Source organism: Balearica regulorum, chromosome 4, assembly GCF_011004875.1.
Source record: "Balearica regulorum gibbericeps isolate bBalReg1 chromosome 4, bBalReg1.pri, whole genome shotgun sequence".
Taxonomy (NCBI): domain Eukaryota; kingdom Metazoa; phylum Chordata; class Aves; order Gruiformes; family Gruidae; genus Balearica; species Balearica regulorum.
Window position 1 is genome coordinate 33,630,991 of NC_046187.1, and position 19,769 is coordinate 33,650,759.

The window sequence follows — 19,769 nt, forward strand, 5'->3', positions numbered from 1 at the left end:
TGACATCCATAAAGCTTTTGCAAAGATTCAGTTAAATATTATGGGACAAGCAGACTGTTTTTCTTAGAACATTTTCTGAGATCTGTGAAGGGAAATAAAGTTAACCTGTGTGTATATGTATTCTCTATAGATTATTTTTTTTTCCTCAATGCCTTTCACGACATAGCTTATTAAAGACATGTAAGTTTGCCATTAAGCTTCTGATGATTATCTGTACAGCTCATGTCTGCACCAGCAGAGACAGAGATGCATTACCAATATCCCATATGTGGATATTCAGCAGTATGGGAAAGTGGGTTGCAGTTCCAAATTCTTATTTGCTTGATCAGCGAACAAGCGCAATTCCCAAAAGAAACATTTGTAAGGATGTTGATATTGCCCAAAACAGTTGGTTTCACTACTGCGGAAATTTAGTAGTGATAACGGGTATAATACTGCAGCATTAGGCTTAGACTTATTCAAGGATCACCTTCTCCAAGCTTGAGAAAAATCTGCCCTAACAAGTAGGAAAACAAGCAAAGGCAGCAGGAGGCCTGTGTGGTTGAGCAAGAAAATCCTATGTTAATTTGGACATAAAATATAGTGTACAAGAGGCGAAAGCAGGAGCAGGTGACCCAGGAGGAGCACATAGTTGCTGTCTGATCATGCAGGGGTAGGGTTAGGAAAGCCAAGGTTGACCTGGTGTTGAATCCTGCAAGGAATGTGAAGGGCAACAAGAAGGGATTCTACAAGCATATAACAGCAAAAAGATGACAAGGGAAACGGGCCCACTGCTGGATGGGGCAGAAGACCTGGTGACACATGAGAGAGAAAAGACCGAGGTATTTGATTCCTTTTTTGCCTCAGTCTTTTCTGGTAGGACTCACCTTCAGTAATTCCAGCTCTCTGAGACCAGAGGGAAAGTCTGGAACTTGGTAGAGGAGGACCAGGTTAGAGAGAAACAAACCAGGCATCTGTAAGTCTGTGGGGCATGATGGGCTACACCTACAAGTGCAGAGGGAGCTGGCTGATACCATTGAAAAGGTGCTCTCCATTATCTTTGAAAGGTCACTGGGAAATGTTGAAAGGTGAATGGTTAGAGGTTCCTGAAGACTGGACGACAGTGAATGTCACGCCTGTCTTCAAGAAGGGAGCTTTGGGGAACTATAGGCCAGTCAGACTTACCTCAGTCCCTGGTAAGGTGATGGAGCAACTAGTCTTGGCAACCATTTCCAAACATATGATGATCAGGAGTAGTCAGCATGAATTTATGATAGGGGAATTACGCTTAAACCTGATAGCTAGTCACCTCATTGGTGAAACCTTGGTTGATAAGGAGAGAGCAGTGGTTGTTGTTTACCTTGACTTTAGTAAGGCTTTTGACACTATCTCACATAACATCCTCATAGACAAGCTGACAAAGTACAGGTTAGATAAATAGGCAGTGAAGTGGAAAACTGGCAGAACAGAGGATTGCAATCAACAGCATAAAGTCCAATTTGAGGCAAGTCACTACTGGTGTACTCTAGGAGATATATGAGGGCCAATGCTGTTTAACATCTTTGTTAATGACCTGGATGATGGGACAATTGCACCCTTTCCAAGTTAGATAATATAAAACTGAGAGGAGTGGTTGATACACCGGGTGGTTGTGCTGTCGCTCAGATGAAAGTCAGTAGGCTGGTGAGATGGGCTGAGAGGAATCTTGTGCAGTTCAGCAAAAGGAAATGCTAAATCTGATATCTGAGAAGGAAGAACTCAGGCACCAGTCCATGCTGGGGGCTGACTGGTGGAAAGTAGCTCTGCAGAGGACTTTGGAGTCCTGATAGGTGGCAGGCTGACAGCCAGCAATGCACTCTTGGGGCAAAGGCCAACAGCATCCTGGGCTGTGTTAGAAAGACCCTTGCCAGCAGGTCAAGGGAGGTGATCCTTCCCTTCTACTTAGCACTTGTGAGGACACATCTGGAGTGCTGAGTGCAGCTGTGGGCTCCCCATTACAAGAAAGACACAGACTTACTGGACCAAGTCCAGCAAGAGCCATGAAGATGATTAAGGGACTTGAGCATCTCTACTGAGGAGAGCCTGAGAAAGCTGGGACTGTTTAGCCTGGGGAACGGAAGGCTGGGGGGATCTCATCAAAGGATATAAATACCTGATCAGAGGTAATACTGATGAGGGAGCCAGACTCTTCTCAGCAATGCCTAGTGATAGGCCAAGTGACAATGGGCACAAGAAAACGCTTTTCTATTGTATGGGTGGTCAAACACTTGAACAGGGTGCCCAGAGGGATTGTGGAGTCTCCAGCCTTGTTGATATTCAAAACTTGACTGGACACCTCCCTGAGAAACCTGCTCTAGCCAACCCTGCTTGAGCAGTGGAGTTGGAATGGACCTCTTGAGAGCATCTAGTCCAACCTAAATGATTCTGTGAACCTAAATAGAAGAAATAATTAGCCTGAGCTCTGGGAGAGAATCTTTGGGTTAAAATGATGTAGAGATTCACAGCAGAATGGATCAGAATATTTCTTAACAACCAGTTTTGTCTCTCACTCTGTATACAGTTAATTTGGTAGTCAGTCTTATTTCTTTTATCCTTCATCCCTTATGTCTTTGCTGCATTCTGATTTTTGTGCCAGGAGAGAAAAAACCTTATGTGAAAAAATAGTGCTAGAACTGAACTCCTGCAGTATAAGAAGGGAAAAAATAGTGAATGGGGGAAGGGGAAGAATGTCTGGCACAGCTGTTCCCAAGAGCTTTTGCTCACCTTGAGCAGAGCTAATAAATATGACAGGAGCATTAAAGTATTATTCATCTTTTGGTTTTAATGTAAGGTTAAACGTATCTAAATGCAAATGTTTTTATCCAAGACTTTTATGTTTCAGGATAATTCATGGAACTGTGAATTACAGAAAGTTTTAAGACTCTGGATCATAGGCAAAATACAGAAAATGCAGAAAATCTTCTAATACCTGTTACAGAGTTTTTTGTTGGTACATCTTGAATTGTTTTGTCAAGGAAGTAGCTCTTTTAAAAAAGGGGGGAGGGGGAGAGAGAAAATGAAAGCAAACAGAAATTCAAAGAATGGCCCAAATTCCCAGGGTGCATGAAGGGTAGAGCTAAAACCAAAAAACTGATTTCCGAACTCCAGTGTGGCTCATTCTATTTGATGAAAAGGTTTTCCTGTCCTCTTAGTACTTTATATGCTTTGTTCTGAAGTAAACATGAATTGTCTCTGCCCTCACATGCTATGCTCCGAGAACTAATATTTATCCTAGGATTCAGCCTCTCAAATGTAAAGGACATTTTTGTTTCTGTATTTTCGGTGTTGGGGACCAACCACCTTCTTGCTAACACAATTCAGAGATTAATGTTCCTAGCTGTTCTGTGGTAGAAAGGTAGAAAGAAGTTATGTCAGCCTGTCAGTGCTGGAGCTGGGATAATGATGAATATTTAATCTCCTTGGCAATTTTGAAATCCATCTTACTTATTTGGGGGGTTAAATGAGCCCTTTACTAAATTGTGTTACTTATCCTTTGACCAATTTTTAATATTTGAAGGTCATCTTTAATAAAAGTGAAGAAAAATTCAAAATAAGTCAATCAGAATAGTAATAAAGAATGCATTTAGAAAATGTTGTCAAAACAGTTGGGCTTTTATGGTTTTTTTCTTAAGGTGCTTTTTCCCCCTGAGCAATTTGATGAAATTAAATTGAAAAATGCCTCAGTGTTGCTAAATATCACCTGGGGTGGTTTTTTCTTTTCTATTTTAAGCTTATGAAAAACAAATTCACACAATTCTATTTAACTTACTGGTAAGATTCCTGGAGGACTGAGTACTTCAAAGAATGTCAATCCTGCTACTTTGCCTATTCCCTCATTGTAGTTTTTTTTACGTCCACAGAGTGATTGTGACACCAAGAACAAGCACTTTTAGTTTATCTGTGAAGGTGGAAATAACCCGTGACTCTCTTTTTTTCATTCCCTTTTTGCCTTTTGCAGCAGGACATGCTTGGCTTTTGCCTTGCCCCTTCAGTGGTCTACTTCTTTCTACAGCCTGTCTTTTTCTTTGAAGAAGAACATTGATGCTAGTGCTATGACAGTTATACACCACAAACACAACCAATTTCTGTGGAGAGGGGAAGTGTCAGTAGCAGTAGCATTTTATTTTTATTTTTTTCCCCCTCTACTGAGTGAAGAAGCTTGCAGGGATTGTGAGTCTGGTGTTTGGGAGTCCTGTTTAGAGCAGGCTGGCAGGTTTCCCCTTTTGCTTTGCAGGTTATGTAAGCCTCCTGTTCCTTTTGCAGAAGATAGGAATGGTATTGATTTACTGCTCCAAGTGTCTGGGTATGATTTATGACAAGGAACATACCACACGGTGTTCAGGATGGGGTTTGATATCCTAGGCCAGACAAAATAAGCAGAACCCATGCAGGGGCAGAACATGCCATTGAACACTCTGCATATTCATCCAAAACTTGATCCTAGCGCTCACTCAGAACTAGAAGAGCGCAAACAGATATGAAAATCCAGCTTAATATCAAACTGCTGCCTTTATTTAAAAAAGAACACAGAAAAGGAAATTTTATGCCCTTTTCTGCTTGATTCTTCATGTGCTCACTTTCTCCTTGACGCAGTTTTGTGTGTGTTCGTATGGCAGGTTGTGGTCCCACTTTTGCTTTCACCTTGGCTGTGTGTTCCCAGCTTTTTCCCTTCATTGGTACATCTCTGACTAAAAGGTGCTGAACACCCTTGTTTGTCCTTAGAACTTTTTTTTTCCCCTTTCTTCTCTTCCTCTCCATATTTCAGCTCAGATCCTGGAAAGCTGACCACAAGGGAAGGGGCAGAAAGGAGGCTGGAACAAGAAAGTGAGGGTGGAGGAGAGGGAGGGAAATACTTCTTTTAGTTTCTGGCAGAAATCTTATTTTATGCTGCTTAGTTACGTGGCACTACAGCCTGAGAGCCCAGTTCTTCACCAGGAAAAGCTACACTGTGGAAGAGTGGTAACATACTACTGTTGTAGTATAAGATTGAGAAGTACAAAGCCTGATCCTGGGAACCAACACATCATTGTCTTAATACAGAGTTGGGGAATCAGGGACTTTTTGTGTTTGATGCACATGGACTATTTCTCTCTAATTGACTCAAAGATGAAATGGTGGTCAAGGAACTGTCTTGCACATTAGAGAGAACAACTCAACTTTTTAGCACAGAAATAGGAAGGGGGTGGAAATAAATGTATCAAGCTGGCTTTAACTGATCTGTCTAGGAAGGCAAATCCTACTAAAGCTGATACCTGAGCTTTCTTATTTCATCTCTTTTTCTCTCCTGTATTTCTACATTCCTAGTGTTGAATTAGCATTCAAAACCTTATTAATCATTAGCCTCCATGTGCCAAGACAGTAAATTAAAATCTGTGGGATAATGTTTTGTCTCATTATTTTTTATTTTTAAGGATGATGCTGACAGGGTATAGGTATGGGATTAGAAGGGTGAAAAAAGGGGAATACAGCATGTGTATGTTCAGACTAAACATATGTTACGCAGTATATCACATTGTCTTGGAGCATCCCCAAACTCTCCCTTTTTTGTTTTAAATAGAGCATGAGTGAGATTACCAACTACTCCTTCCAAAACTGAGGAGGGAGAAGTTTGCATAACCCCCTCAAAAATACTTGTGTATCTTGTTCCCTTTTCTTCATTTGAGCTAGCTGAAGTGTTACAACCTATTTCTTCTCTGTAACAATTTGTGAGAGGTAGTTGAAAAGCAAGAAATTTGGGGGTTTTTAACAGATTTTCCAGCTAGGGTTACTATTTACTCAGTTATTGTCTTCCTATTGACAGCCTATTGGCAACGTTTCCTTTCTCCAGCTGCCTTTCCAAGCCTCTTTCCAAGTGCTTTTTCCTTGATACACCTTTTGGTCTATCTGATAGTAGTCCCCCCATAAAGGGACTCTCAATGTTTTCTAGTTGTATACACAACTTCATCTAGAATAGTAATACTGAAATTGCATTTTATGTGTAACTGGAATCATAAAATAAAACATATTATAGTTTAACGAGAAAATTTCAGTTTAAAGGCTTCTGAAAGGCTGTATTGGCAACTTTAATATCAAATCTGTGATCTTGCCTCCTTACAGTAAATGTCAGTTTTGTTTATGTTACCAATTCAGGATGATAGGTCCTAGGACCTAGGAAAAAATGAGGTTCCTAAAGAAATATCATGTCATGGCAGTATGATCAAAATCTAATATTAAAGAATGGAATGTATCTGAATATTGGGACAACATGATGTACCCCATCAGCTCACACCTAAAAAAAAAAAAAAAAAAATCATCACAAGGCTAAAACCTTCCAGATGGCATAAGAAATGTTTGCCATATCCATGGCTATGTGTTGTTTTAAAAAAAAAAAAAAGAAAGAAACAAAGTAGTTTATTTAACCACAATAGTTCATTTAACTACAGTATTGAATTACTGATGCACACCAGTAATAGTAGAAATCATGCTACGGAGGCAGAAAATAAAAGATAAAAAGAATGTCATATGACCAAAGATGACTACTTATTAATGTTGATCAGCGAAGAGGTACGAGCAAGTTCTTTGTGATCTGGAAGCTAAGCAGAGAGAGGTAGAGGGAGTAGTTATGTAAGAGTATTTAGCAGCACGTTCAGTTTCCAGAGACAAAATTAGAAGTGCCAGACAGTTCAAAATTTACCTCTGCTTGTCAACTTTCTATGAGGACCACATTTCAGAGGGTCATTTTAATCAAAATGAAAGACACATCCTATTAGGACAGCTTTGCTGACAAATAATTAAGATGAATTACTACTTGTCCCAGAAGCCTTGTTGATGTCAGTTTGTAGGAGGCACGGGAGGGCTTACAGTATATGCTTTGCTCTTTAAAAGCAATTTACAATCGAAGTTAGCCATTCTAACTGAGAAGAGCTTAATCCTAGAGCTGTCACTAGGCATTATTTTCAGATTCCTGACACTTCTACATTAAAATGGCTTATATGTAAAAGTTAATAGGGTCTACAAGTGAAGAATATTTCATTATGTAAAACAATCAACTGTTTTTGTTAGAACCACATTTTCTCTGTTTGGAAGAGGCAGTGGCAGAAAAAAATAGAACTTCAAAGTTGACTCCATTGATAAGCTTTTATAATGCTTATCAAAAATAGTTCTGAGTGACTTAGCTTTTTGACAACAGCTGGTGGACCTTTAGTCTTGCCCACATAGTGTGTTGATTTCAGTGTTTAGTGGCCGCACCTACTGTTTTGGTCTCTCTCACCCCCCAATTAAAATTTATGTTGACATTTTTTTCTCTGAAGGCAGTGAATATTATATTGTAATTAACTGTGGAAGCTGGGATATTTGACAGGTATTACATGACAAGTTTGCTACTTTCAAATATGATCAGTATGCTACCATGCCTGAGAAAAGATCTTGTTGTATCTCCATTTAGGAACAAGAAAAAAGGGTCATTGTGACTGCCTTGTGAAAGTCTCTGGTGTTTTAATCATTTCACTCTTTTTTCCAAACACATACCTTCAGACTTGTTCAGTAGATTAGCTATGAGTCCGTATGAGAAATCCCTACTTCAGATTGGTGTGCATGTTTCTTCTTCCACCGTAAATAATACAGAACGAGAGTAAATATTTCATTCAGAACACAGCAGTTCTCTACCATTTTAAAATTGGCCATGTGAAACTTTTCGTCTTGGAGAGGTGAGGAAAATGAAAGGTCTGTATAATCCAAATCGAGTTGCTGAAAGTACATGTGATGATAAGAGAGTGCTTTGTTTAAAAATACAGATGAGTTTCTAGGAGTATATGAAGGAAAGAGATTCTGTGTGGGAGGTATGCTATACAGTACCATTATATTTATCCTTTGTTTTGCATCTGTAAAGATGTCTTTTTGCAGCAGTATCCCAAGGTTTGTCTGTTAACTTGTTGGAAATACTGCTGCATCCCTTGGTATCAATACTGGTTGATTCTTGCTCTTTGCCTTCAAAGCAGGGCACAAAAGCAGGCTGTGAGAGCACAGCTCCCAGGGAAATTGTGATGCTGCTTGGGCTGGAACAGGGGGCTTAGGGCTCACTGTGGTTGTTATTAGTTCTGTGGAGATGTGTCTGCAGATCAGGGATCAAGGGAAACATTTGACAGATAGGACTCTCCCTTGGAGGATTCCGCTTGCATCTTTCATCCTTTTGCAATGAAGTTGCACTACATGTCTCTCTGCTTTCCTTTCTAAATAAGAAAAGGAAAGAGGTCTGTCAGGAACTGCTCAGTTGTTTCTGATAACTCCAACACTATGCTAATCATAACTCTGGCACGGTGTTCCTCCATCTGTGTGGAAGAAAAGAGGATGGGAGGGGGTGGCGGTGGTGACGACGGTAACACTAATGCTACAACATTCACCATAAGCAAGATTTCGTTGACATACCATAGCATGTTGTTGTTGTGATTAATTAGTCCCCTCAGTGGCACAATGTGGTTAGGGTATCCTGATGCAAGAAATAAAACAAATGACAGGCAGTGTTTACCCTGCCTTTCCCTACTATAGTACCTGAGAATTCTCTGGCCCTGTTATGGCTGTGCTGTCTGTATCTTTGCTAGATTTGTTTGTAGCACGTTTATCTTCTACAGGGGGTAAACTTTTGTCTTCCCTAGAGATGCACTGGGGATCATGCTTCTTCATACAGAAGCTTTTAGCTTCTGTTTTGTTGCCTGTTTCCTTCACAGTAGGGGTTCCTAAGTTTTGTTGCTGCATTGATGATCACCTTTGGAGAAACTGAAGTCCAATAGCACATGGAGAAAGGAACACAAAGGACAATAAATTCTGTTACATTGTCTTGTTCATGGCAAACAGAACTTGTCTGTTTGACGCCTGCCTCTTCATTGAGGCGCAACAGAGGACCTTTCTTAAGTTACATGGAAAGGAAAGTACACCTTGGACAAAGGAAATTGTGGAGGAAGCATTCAGCATCGTGAGAGAGTGATGCTTATACTGCGGTTCAGATGGAATGGAACATAAAGACCAAACATTTGATGATGTGAAAGGCTATGTATGAAGTGCTATTACTGTCATGATGATGACTGAATGCATGTTGAAATTACCTTTACAGGAATAGCAACAGATGGTCTCTGTATCTTCCCCTCCTACTCATCCAAAGCTCTCAAGGCTGCATTCCTAATCAACCAAAAGCAGGCATCCCACACTCATGCTGAGAGGAATAACCTGAGCATGCAAGCTCTGCTTTGAATTAAATGTTAAAGTCATGTACCCTATGTTGTCAGGTAACAAGAATTAAAAATATAATTATTAATTTAGTTATAATTCTGTTCATCTACCCTTATGTCCTGTTATTCAAATTCCAGTGCTGCAAACAAAATTCTCATTAAGTGCTAATCATTATAATCATACAACTTTTTATAGCATATTGTCACTAATTACATACACACATTTTAAAGTTGGAATCTTTCTTTATTAAAAATACATTCCCTTTTAGGGACTTCAGTTACTTGAATGTGGAGTGAAAGTAAATCAGTCTGTAGCAGGCATTGCAGCTATAGTTACTACTTCTTCCATTATTGCAAGTTATTATAAGCTTGTATGATTGAAACTGCTATAGATAAGCATGCAATAATATTTTCACTGTCACCATGATCACTGACTGAGATAAGAGCTTGATGTTCTATTTTTGTTCAGGATAGAGAAAAACAAGGAGGGGAAAATGGGGGGAAAGGGCTTCATGTGTTGCAATGATATGCAACCAAAAAAAATTTCCAAGCCTAAAGCTTCATGTCTTACAATGATATGCAACAAAAAAAAAAAAATTCCAAGCCTAAAGCAGGCCCACACATACGTCAATGATGACACACAGCACTGAGAGGATTTAGTGTTAAAGGGACGCCTGTTAATTTTATTTGCAAGAGAGAAGAGGAAGGCATGCACATTCAAGATACTTGTTGTATCATTTTTAAATCAAGGCCATCTTTTTCTTGGTGGTAAACGTGAAATGTTTTTAAAGGCCAGACTTAGCATAAAATCTATTGGTTGCTATGGAGACCACTTACCACACAGGACTTGCACTCTGTGTTTGACTCTGTGATTTTCTCTATTCAAAGGTTCGGCATTGTCAAAAAACAAATTAGTTTTTCAGTTGTTTATCGCAAAGTTCATTATGAGAAAGGTAATAAATAATAAGGTATTTTATTTGTGTGTGGATAGGTGCCATATGTGAATTAACTGGGGCACTATTCCTTAAATTTGCTATTTTTGAAATAATTATAGCAAAATTGACTATTGTTAGGAAATAAAACAGATTTTGATCGTTCTGTGTATATGAATATGAAGCAAAGCAGGTAGCTGGAAGTCTGATCCCAACAAAATTACATGGTAATAAGGCTTTTCACACCTACACAGCACTTAGTAACAAAGCACTGGAAGAGAAAGAAAGATTAAACCCTGCTAGAGTAAAACTTTATACCTGAGGTGCATTACTTCTCTCTTTATGAAAGGAAAGGTGGGTTCAGGGCCCAGTGCTCACTGAATTATTCATGCTGTCTTTAGCATCTCAGATCTTTAGGGTTGAAACTGGTAGGGGTTGTTATTAGCAGAAGCACAAAATCTAACTGGGTACAGCAGTTCAGTGAAAACCTGTTCAGCTGCTTCTCCTGAAGTGTTTATCTAATTACAGCAAACACTTTCTGCCACACTGCCTAGCACACCCACCCCAAAAAGAACTCATCCAGGGAGGAGGTGCAAAGTGTTTCCTCTGGAGTTTATTTGAAGCTGAGGCTACTCAACACCTCCTGAGATCTGGGTGAGAGCGACAATTTATAGAAGTATCAAGGGAAGCCTTTTATACTACCTAAAGGTTTTTTCAAAGACAAATTGGTGTCAGCAAGTTCTTTCTCACTTTTTTTTTAATAACATTTTAGTCTAATTTCTCATTACTTGAGGAATATATGAGTACATTACTTTCAGCACTTAGGATTTGCTCCTGTCACCTCCTCGGTGCATTCTGGAACCTAGTGAGCCAAACTCAGAGCGGCTGTAAGTGGTGCAGCTTCACCGGCTGCTGAGAAATCCTGGTGCTGCTTTCAGCGTGTGGTCTCACTCCCATTATAGGCCACCGATAGGACTCTAACGCAGCACAGTAACAGCAGGGCTCAGCTCTGAGGTTTCTGTGTGGGTTTTGTGTATTTAAAATTATTCATTTGGCTTTTATGTAATGGGTAGGTTTTGTGTAGTGTAGATTTTCTTTAGTGATTTTGTAGGACCACTAGATAAATGAAAGGATATCTGAGACATGGTGATTTATGGTGGTCACTTAGAAATTCTGCGTCTGTGGATAATGCACTAAAGTTTGCTTCTTTGCAAATCTAAATTCTTGCCAAACGTTTGTGTGCATATAAGTTATTTAGAAGATTTCACTTTCCTAGTCAAATCACTCTTTTGCTAGACACCAATGGTACAGTGTCAAACCCTGATAATTAACACGTTGCAAACATGCAGTTAAAAGAAATCGGATTGAAACACATAAGAAAAATGAAAGCACAATTTAATTCCAGCTATTGTTAGTTTCTTCAAGAATTATTATGCAGTTGGTCTCCTCCTGTGCAGCTCTATGTTTTAGTAGAGTGTGCACTGTTTTGGAATGCATGCAAAGTAACTAAAAAAGAAATGAGTCTTTAAAAAGGAATGCTCCAGTTTAAACAAGCCAGTGGGGGCTACTTAGGCAAAACTAACTGGTGACACTATGTTTATAGTAATAGACAATGGTATCTGACGCATAAATGGTGCAGGAAAAACATGCTTGATAAGCCTACACTGAAAGTTTCCTATTATTAATAATAGAAAACTTCTCTGCCTTAGTACAAGCTTTTCATTTTTCTTTGTAGTCAGGTTTTTGCCTGAGCTCTCCTGTTAACATCTTGCCTGTGTTTTTTCTTTGGTTCCCTCTGGCTTCTCCAGACAACTCAGTAGGGATCTGCTTTTCCTTCTGTGTTCTGCCAGAGTTCATTAGGGTGCCATAGACTGTTAATAAACCAGCATTTTTCACCTACCACGTAGAATGGAATAATATTGTCTTTAATCAAAAGGAAATGTACTAGGAAGCTATCTTTATCTGCTTCAGCTCTCTTTGTCTACTTTTAAACCAGTGTGACAGTGGGCAGAGCTCTAGACAAGACATTGTTTCTAGAACTACTTTTTCAAGTGAATGAAGCATTCCTCAGAGGCCCCATACATACAGCATGAAAGAAGTAATCCCTTTGCTCAAAGATTAGGGAGAGACCATTCAAGATTCCCATACAAAATTACTAACCTACTAACATGACCTGAATCAGATATAAAGCAGAATATTTTTTTCCCATTTATATTTGGAATTCTACCAAAACTTTACAGGAATATTCATGGATATGAATCTGCTTCTTGCTGCATTCTGTAGTTCTCAATCTCTCTGCTTAAACTGAGATAACTCTGGAAAAAATGTGGGCTTGGTTTAATACCTCTAACTGTACTCTAAGTTCTGTAGAGCATCAATGTGGTTGACAACACAGTGACAGACAGCTTGGAGAGATGCAAGGTTGATATTTTCAGTACTTTTCAAAATGAAAATCAGTGGATAGTTCAATCTGGAAGTTTCACTTGGGTTTTACTGTGTCCATACTTCATGATAAATCTTGCTGAAGTTGAATGTTTTTTCTGAATAGAAACTAAGCAGGGATTTCATAATTTGCCATTGTGTTTATAGTGTGTTCTACTTATAACGAATCCTCCTCCTTCTCTTCTGGAAAAGCATTAATGAAAAATGTGATGCCATTTTTAGACTGGCACTTACCTGTTTCTAGTCCTTAGTTCCCTGCAGTACTCAGTCATGGGATTTGTACTGGATTCTGTTTGCAATAGATATTAAGAACAAAGTAACTCTTTGTTCAGGAAGCAGTGTCTGCATTCAAAGAGAAGTGATGGTTTTTTAGTTAAATACTAGACCACCCCTGATCACATTCCTCATTTCCAGTTCAGTAATTTAAATGAGAAAATCAAGGGAGATACTATAATCATGAGTTCAAGGTATTTGTAGAAAACAGCCTTTGAATGATGACGTAAAATGCAATCAGAAAGAATTAGTCTGCAAAGCTTTGTTCTGTTGTTATGAAGTTTACTACTTTCATATATGAAAACTTGCAATGGTACAGAGGAAAAGGTTGAGAAATAGGAGCTGGAAATTTCATGATGGGGAAAATATCCTTAAAGATTTATTTGATAGGCAAGTAATATCCCAACCCAAATAGCTGAATTGTCCAGCCCATGCTCAAAATGGCAAATAAAATAAACTATTCTTCAATTCTTTACTGATTACTAAGTAATCAACTTATTTGATCCAATTGATCTTTTTTATCCTATTTTTTCTAATTGTTTGATATTTTGAAAGTAAACTGGTCTATCAGGATAAACTAGGTAACTTTCTGAGTGTGGAAGAACATAGCACTTGCTGAACTATTTGTTTACTGATTTTTGAAATTAGCTTTGGACAGTTGCATTATCAATAGAGAGTAACATATTCTTATATGACAGTCATTCCTTAATCTACTCATTGTGGTTGGTTAGTAAGGCAGAATAAAATGTAGTATCTGTGAGACTCTGTAGTCAGCCTTGTATTTTTGTGCTGCCATGCAAACATTTTAATTACATGACATTTTCAATAAAAAACTCTGTGCGGGCATGTTGTTTGGCCCAATATTGGGCAAACAAAACATTGGCATTGCTTGTATAGTGTATCATCCATCTAGAAAAGATGAATCAAAGAAAACGTACATGCAACAAAAATGCCTTAAGCTACTGCAGGAAAATCCTTACTGGTTTCCTGCATGGAGTGAGTCCTTCTTAAAAGGAGCGATTCCGTTTCCTTTTCTCAGCCCCTTGTACTATCCTTGTGTCCATCAGATTTGGAAGAAGATAGTGGTTTTAGTCAGATTCTTAAGGACTGTGAGGACTCTGGTTTTTTAGAATACATGTCTAGGTTGCCACTTTACTAACTGAATAAACATAAATCTTGGCCTGGTTTTCTCCTGTCTATAGTGTTTCTGAATACCCTCATCTTCAGGACCTTCCTGTCTCTAAATCTCAAACAGCATTTATTCTATTTGCAAACCAAAGGTTGTACAGAAATGCTCTTCTGTGAGGAACCTGGATTGTGTGGATCTTCTACAAAAGATGGTGTTAATAGTGGAGTAATGGTAAACATAAATTTGCAAGAAGATGAGAAGAGTGGTGTTGGAAAGGAGGGAGATTGAAATAACCAGAGTTATTTCTGAGAGACTTCTGCAAGATTTTTCCTATTTTGGGTTGGATTTTGGATCTGAATTTATATCCAGACTGCCCTTGGAAACTGCAATTCAGCTATCAAGTATCACTGGCATTTAGCATTAGTTTGGGGAGTAGATAGGAAAAGAGCCAAAGCTGCATGGCAGTGAGAGAGGACAGAAATGGAGCTGAGCAAAGCAGGCAAGTGGCCAGCCATAATTTATTAAGAACACAAACCTGATTGTACATATCTATGATGCTTTTTTCTAATGTTCAGTGTTTTCTGTTTAGTCACAGTTTTGCTGCCTTTTTCCCCCATCTTTTGGGATTTGCTGGATGAATTCTTTCCCCAAACTACAGCCTAGTAGTGAGTTCTGGGATACAGAAGTCCCTGCAAGCGTTGCACCAAACCTCATAACTTAAGTTAAAAATGGGTAACCTTACTTTTTTGGAGACTGAGTGGGATTTTGTCTTGTCCAGGTTAAAAGCGGGAAACTCTCTTTTTCCTGCTTTTACTGTTGCGCACACTTGTCATCCACAATAATTTGAGGTTAAATGTACATCTTTTTAAAGTAAGTTTTCACCCCAGACCTCCTGGGCAAGGAAATTTTTTGAAGTGTTTTAGGAATCAAGCAAGCTGCGTATGCAAAAAGTCTCCCTCTGTCCAGTGGCTTCTCCTCCTATGGAAAAAATTGCTAATTTAATTTATTGAACAACCAAATCAAAACAGAAGTAATTTTTTATTTTTCTGAAGAGCAATGGGATACTGAGGTAGGGATCCACTGTCTTGTGTTTTTCTAGTTTCAGGATGCAATGATTTCTAGATAGCTGCAATTCACTTAATAAAGGGGGAAAAGCAAATGTATATAATCAAAACAATTTATTTTAAAGTGAAAGCAGAAGTAAAACTTTATTAAGCATACTCAAAAGGGACAGGGCAAATTTACCAGCTTCCGTAAGCTGTAATTATTGAAATTGATTTGCTTCACTTCAAGAACAATTGCTCATCATTGATCTGAATTCATACAGTCTCTGACCTCGCAATGCTAAAAAAACTAAAGATGGGTTTAGTTAGACTTACTTGTACCACCAGGGGCACGTAAAGTACAGAAGAAGGAGGCATTGAATGTAGGTTAAAACATTTACATTGAGAATTTACATAAATCTGCATTTAAACCATGGCTACTCAAGAAAGGGACTATCTTGTAACCAGCTGGTATTCAGATGCACTGTACTGAACTTTGTGCAACCCTCTAACACAAAGGTGTGTGTGTGTACTGTCCAGATCCTAGAATGCTGTACAGTACAAGCACACCTTCTGTCTATTTAAAGTTGAAGATTTTTTCATTTGTATGTCTTGGATTCCTTTTTCTGTCAGATGACAGTACTAATTTTTGTTGATATCAGATTTCTGAGCAGCTCACTGATGAGAATAATTTTTCTCTAACCAAGAAATGTGTAGGTTTAAAAGTTCTGATTTGTGTCATGGCGCATTGACAAATCATTTGGATTTGAATTTGCTAATGAATATGATAGAACAAATGAAAAGATGGATTATTTCAGGTAGATGTGTCACTATTGTTGACAATATCTATTACCTTCTTTGTGCTAATGCATTTGTAAGTTTAATACCAAATGACCTTGAAACTTGCAGCCTAAAGAGTACTGCTGTCTGCAGTAGAGAAGAGCTGACACTAGCAAGCACTGTTTGGCACCAAAGTGAACAGGATTTAATTGCTTGAAATACTTTTGAAAGAACAAAAATAACACTTCCTTCCCCCCCCCCTTCCCCCCGATTGACAAGACAGATGCTAAGCTACAGAGGATCCCCTTTCCCTGTTTCTCATGTCCTTCTGGTTTGGGGCAGTTATCTGTCCATTGAAGTAAATACCACTTTCCAGAAATCACAACACGCTGAATAATTCCTCAGTTGAGGTACAGCCAACTGATCTGTAATGCTGTCTGTTCATACTCATTTCAAATGACTGTTAAACCAGCACTGCACACCCGCGGCTCTACTGTATTCCTTCAGCAGTACTTAACAAGTTGGGTCCCCAGAAATCACCATTCTCTTCACTCCAGCACACACAAAGTCAGTCCTGTGCCACAGAAATAGCTGAAATACTGGCATTCACTTCAGCAAAGTCTGTTTATAACTGAGAGCAGTATAGCATCCACAGCCCAGATCTCGACTAGCTATCTCTGCTTGTAAAAGTTGTCATCGCTTCTTTCCACAACAGAGTGCAACACGGTGCAAGGCTTTGCATATGGACGTGCATATGTACGTGGTATTGCACTTGTCTCCATTTAAAAATGAGTTTGAGGGTGGAGGAATATTTCCTCCCAATTATATTGTTGCTGTCTTAGAAACTGTATCTAAACTACTGTGCCAAAAAATCTCCATAATTTTATACAAATGAATCCTAGCAAATACTGTACCTTCCTGTAATGTGTATGCCTAAATGATGATAATTTCACTGTGTCGGGAGATGTACAACTAGACCTTAAAATAGCAGCAAATTTAGCTCTGGAAGGAGATGGTAAGAGTAACTGTAATCAATGTTACTGCTTTATAAAAATGCATGTTTGAGCTATGAGAAGTCTGAACTAATTCCTGTGTAAGTGTAGGTACAACTTGTAGCCCATAGTCGTTTTGTTTGTAGTCCAGAGCGAGTTTGGCATAGGTTCCGCGTTTTGCAACAGAATAACCACTCTCTCTGAAAGCTGATGGGGCTCAGGAAGGGAAAGCAAGCTCAATATGCGACAGGAAAGATTTAGCCTCTGCAGAAATGCTGGATTCTACTAGACAGTGTAATCAATGAAAGGATTTAGGAGAAAGACCCTATGGAGCTCTTTAAAGCACAAGAAAGGGACATTTATCTGCATTATGTCCCTTGCTGCAGTTCACATTTTCAGCTGGCTCAGTGTCAACAACAGCTTATGATTCTGTTAGCTTTACACAGGGAGAAATCATACCTAGATAGATGTCACTTGTGGATTTTTCTTTGTCTTTTTTCCCATGCACGCTGTCTACAGTGTATTAACAGGTTATTCTCCTGTAATATTAAAAGATGCATGGCAAATGTAACAAAGGTAGTTGGTAAATGTATATTCAATTTACAAACAGTTCTGATTAGTTTAGCATGCTCATGGCTTCTGTTTATGGCATTAAATTGAGGTGAACGAAAGGATGGCATGAACTCAGTGAAAGAAAAAATTGCCTGATTTTAATGACTGAGGTACAGTGAGATATGTAAGACTGGTAACTCCTAGAATACTAGATCATACTTTCCTGTTGTGGAATGGTGTGATTTCAAGACATAGGCTTTAAAAGGGGAGGTATTTGGTGTTCTGTGCTTTAGCATGTTGGTCTTTCCTGTAGATACCTGAACTAAGTAGATAAGCTTTGTAAACATTTGATACAAATGATATTTTCTCTGTTCACCTTTCCACATCATGCCCCTCTGTCTGGGTTTTTGTTGAGCAGAGGAACCTGAAGTTAAATTATGCCAAAGCACACACTTGCTGTGTCAGTCACATTACAGAAATGTAAATACAGACAGACAACTTCTAAAAGATGAGACAGGGAAGGATTTGTGCACTGTAGGTACTGCACCAAGAAACATAACGTGGTGTTCATCTAGTCTATACCTGCTTGAGGTAACTGCTTGTTAATTGCCCATGACTGGATTTAATTGTATGGTGATCTTTCCAGGTACTGTCTGAAATTAACTTTATTTACTATTTTCACTTAAATTAGGGAAGCATATAGACAAATGGTAATTTTAAAAGTTAACAGTGACAATATAGCACTGTGATCTGTGTTTGAAACATCAAATTTGTTCAACTTCCTTAGAGAAATTAAGGAGAAGCATTTGAGAGTGTGACATAGGACTGTGAACATCCCAAATATCACTGGTAGCATGCTTTGTACCTGACAAGCAAGTTTCCACTGTTTTTCTCTTTCCCTTACCCTCAACAAAAAGAAAGCAATTATGAGGACGGTTGAAGAAAAGATCAGACTGCAACAGTGCCATTCTCCATCCTGTTCAGTGGAGTGGAGTTGCTGTGTCTTCTGTGCCCTTCCAAGGTTTACTCCCCTTGCTGTGATGAACAGTCATCTCAATTCTACAACCTGATTCTGAGTCTGTTGTGGGGCAGGGAGTAGAAAGTGAGCTATGGACTTCCTCCCTGTCTCTTGAAAACCGCTGGATACTTCAGAGAAGGGTTCAGTCCTTCTGTCAACAGCAATTAAATTTCTTCAGTCATTCAATAGTATCTGGGAAATCATTAATATAAAAATTATTGTCAATAATATATAAGAAATATCTGCACTTGGGCTGATAGAAGTATGGAGTCTTCAGCTGCTGATCGTCATAGCAACAAGAAAGTCTGTAGAATAGGGGCATGCAAAAAGAGTGTGCTGTTTTGTAAAGTGCTTGGAAAATACCCCAAGAGTTAACTCTCTAGTGCTGCTTACATGTACTTGCTCAGTGTGATTTTTAACAATCTCTGTTTTCACACGTTTCAGCAACAGTGTGAGAATATTCTAGTTGCAGGGACTTCAGCAAAGGGTTTAAAAAAAAAAAAAAAAAAACAAACAACCAAAACAACATCTCACAACAAAAAGCAAAACAACAACAAAAAAACAAAAAATAACTTCAATATGTCTTCGGGCCTTGTTTCAAAATATAAATTACTTTTTGTGCCCATCATGTTCCTTATCAAAATTCTAGGGACTTGAACTTATTCCTGTAAGCAATAAGTCTGTGCTGGTTTCTACTGAATCTGCTTCTCATGGAGTAAGCCAATCAACTTAAGGAAGGCCTTTGTATAATTTTGGTTTTGTCTTTATGTATACAACCTGTGAAGAACACAGCTGGGCAACTACTGTGTACTTCACCAGCATGCACTGAAAATGTTGGAGCCTCTCTTTGATTTTGATGCTATTTCTCAGACTTTAGCTTCTTGCAGCAATGACTGGCTTCATTGCTGATTCATCTGGAGTTGTAGCAGTCTGTTTTGTAATTCTGACGTGAAATTGGAACCGTAATACAGACTGGACACAGTTTCCCATAAGAAAAATAGATAAAACATCTTTCTTCCTTTCCAGGCACTATTAAAAAAAAATTTAAAAAAAAATCAATGTAACTCTCTGTAAAGTTATTCTAAGATCCATTAAAGACAGCAACTTTGAAATGGCTAGAGTAGATCTTCAGTAACTCTGCTATCTGTTGTTCTCAGGTATGACTTTGTTTTCCAGCTGACAGAAGTCCTAAGCTTAAACACAAGTCAGAAAAGGATTTGCGCTCCAATTATGGTTTCTTATAAACATCTCCAATACTAATCATATCACAGAACTCAAAACCAAATGCTCCAAGTCTGGGTGTTTCTTTAGCTCAGTGAGCTGGAAGATTCTTTTTCTCTATGTGTTTTTCCTCGATGTTGTTTTTGCTCCCTATCCAAGCACCAAGTCT

The 19,769-nt window shown here is 38.7% G+C and overlaps 1 long non-coding RNA gene across 6 annotated transcripts in view; it reads left to right on the top strand.

Annotated features, from left to right (window-relative positions):
- LOC142601718 (uncharacterized) overlaps positions 1-19,769 on the top strand; it is a 188,460-nt gene that overhangs the window by 46,004 nt on the left and 122,687 nt on the right. Inside the window, exon 1 of one of the 6 annotated variants that reach the window (XR_012835291.1) lies at positions 10,727-10,804. The exons of the other annotated variants lie outside the window; for them this stretch is intronic. This is a non-coding gene — a long non-coding RNA (uncharacterized LOC142601718). Of the gene's footprint in view, positions 1-10,726; positions 10,805-19,769 lie in introns of those variants that run through there. 6 annotated transcript variants of the gene reach the window in all.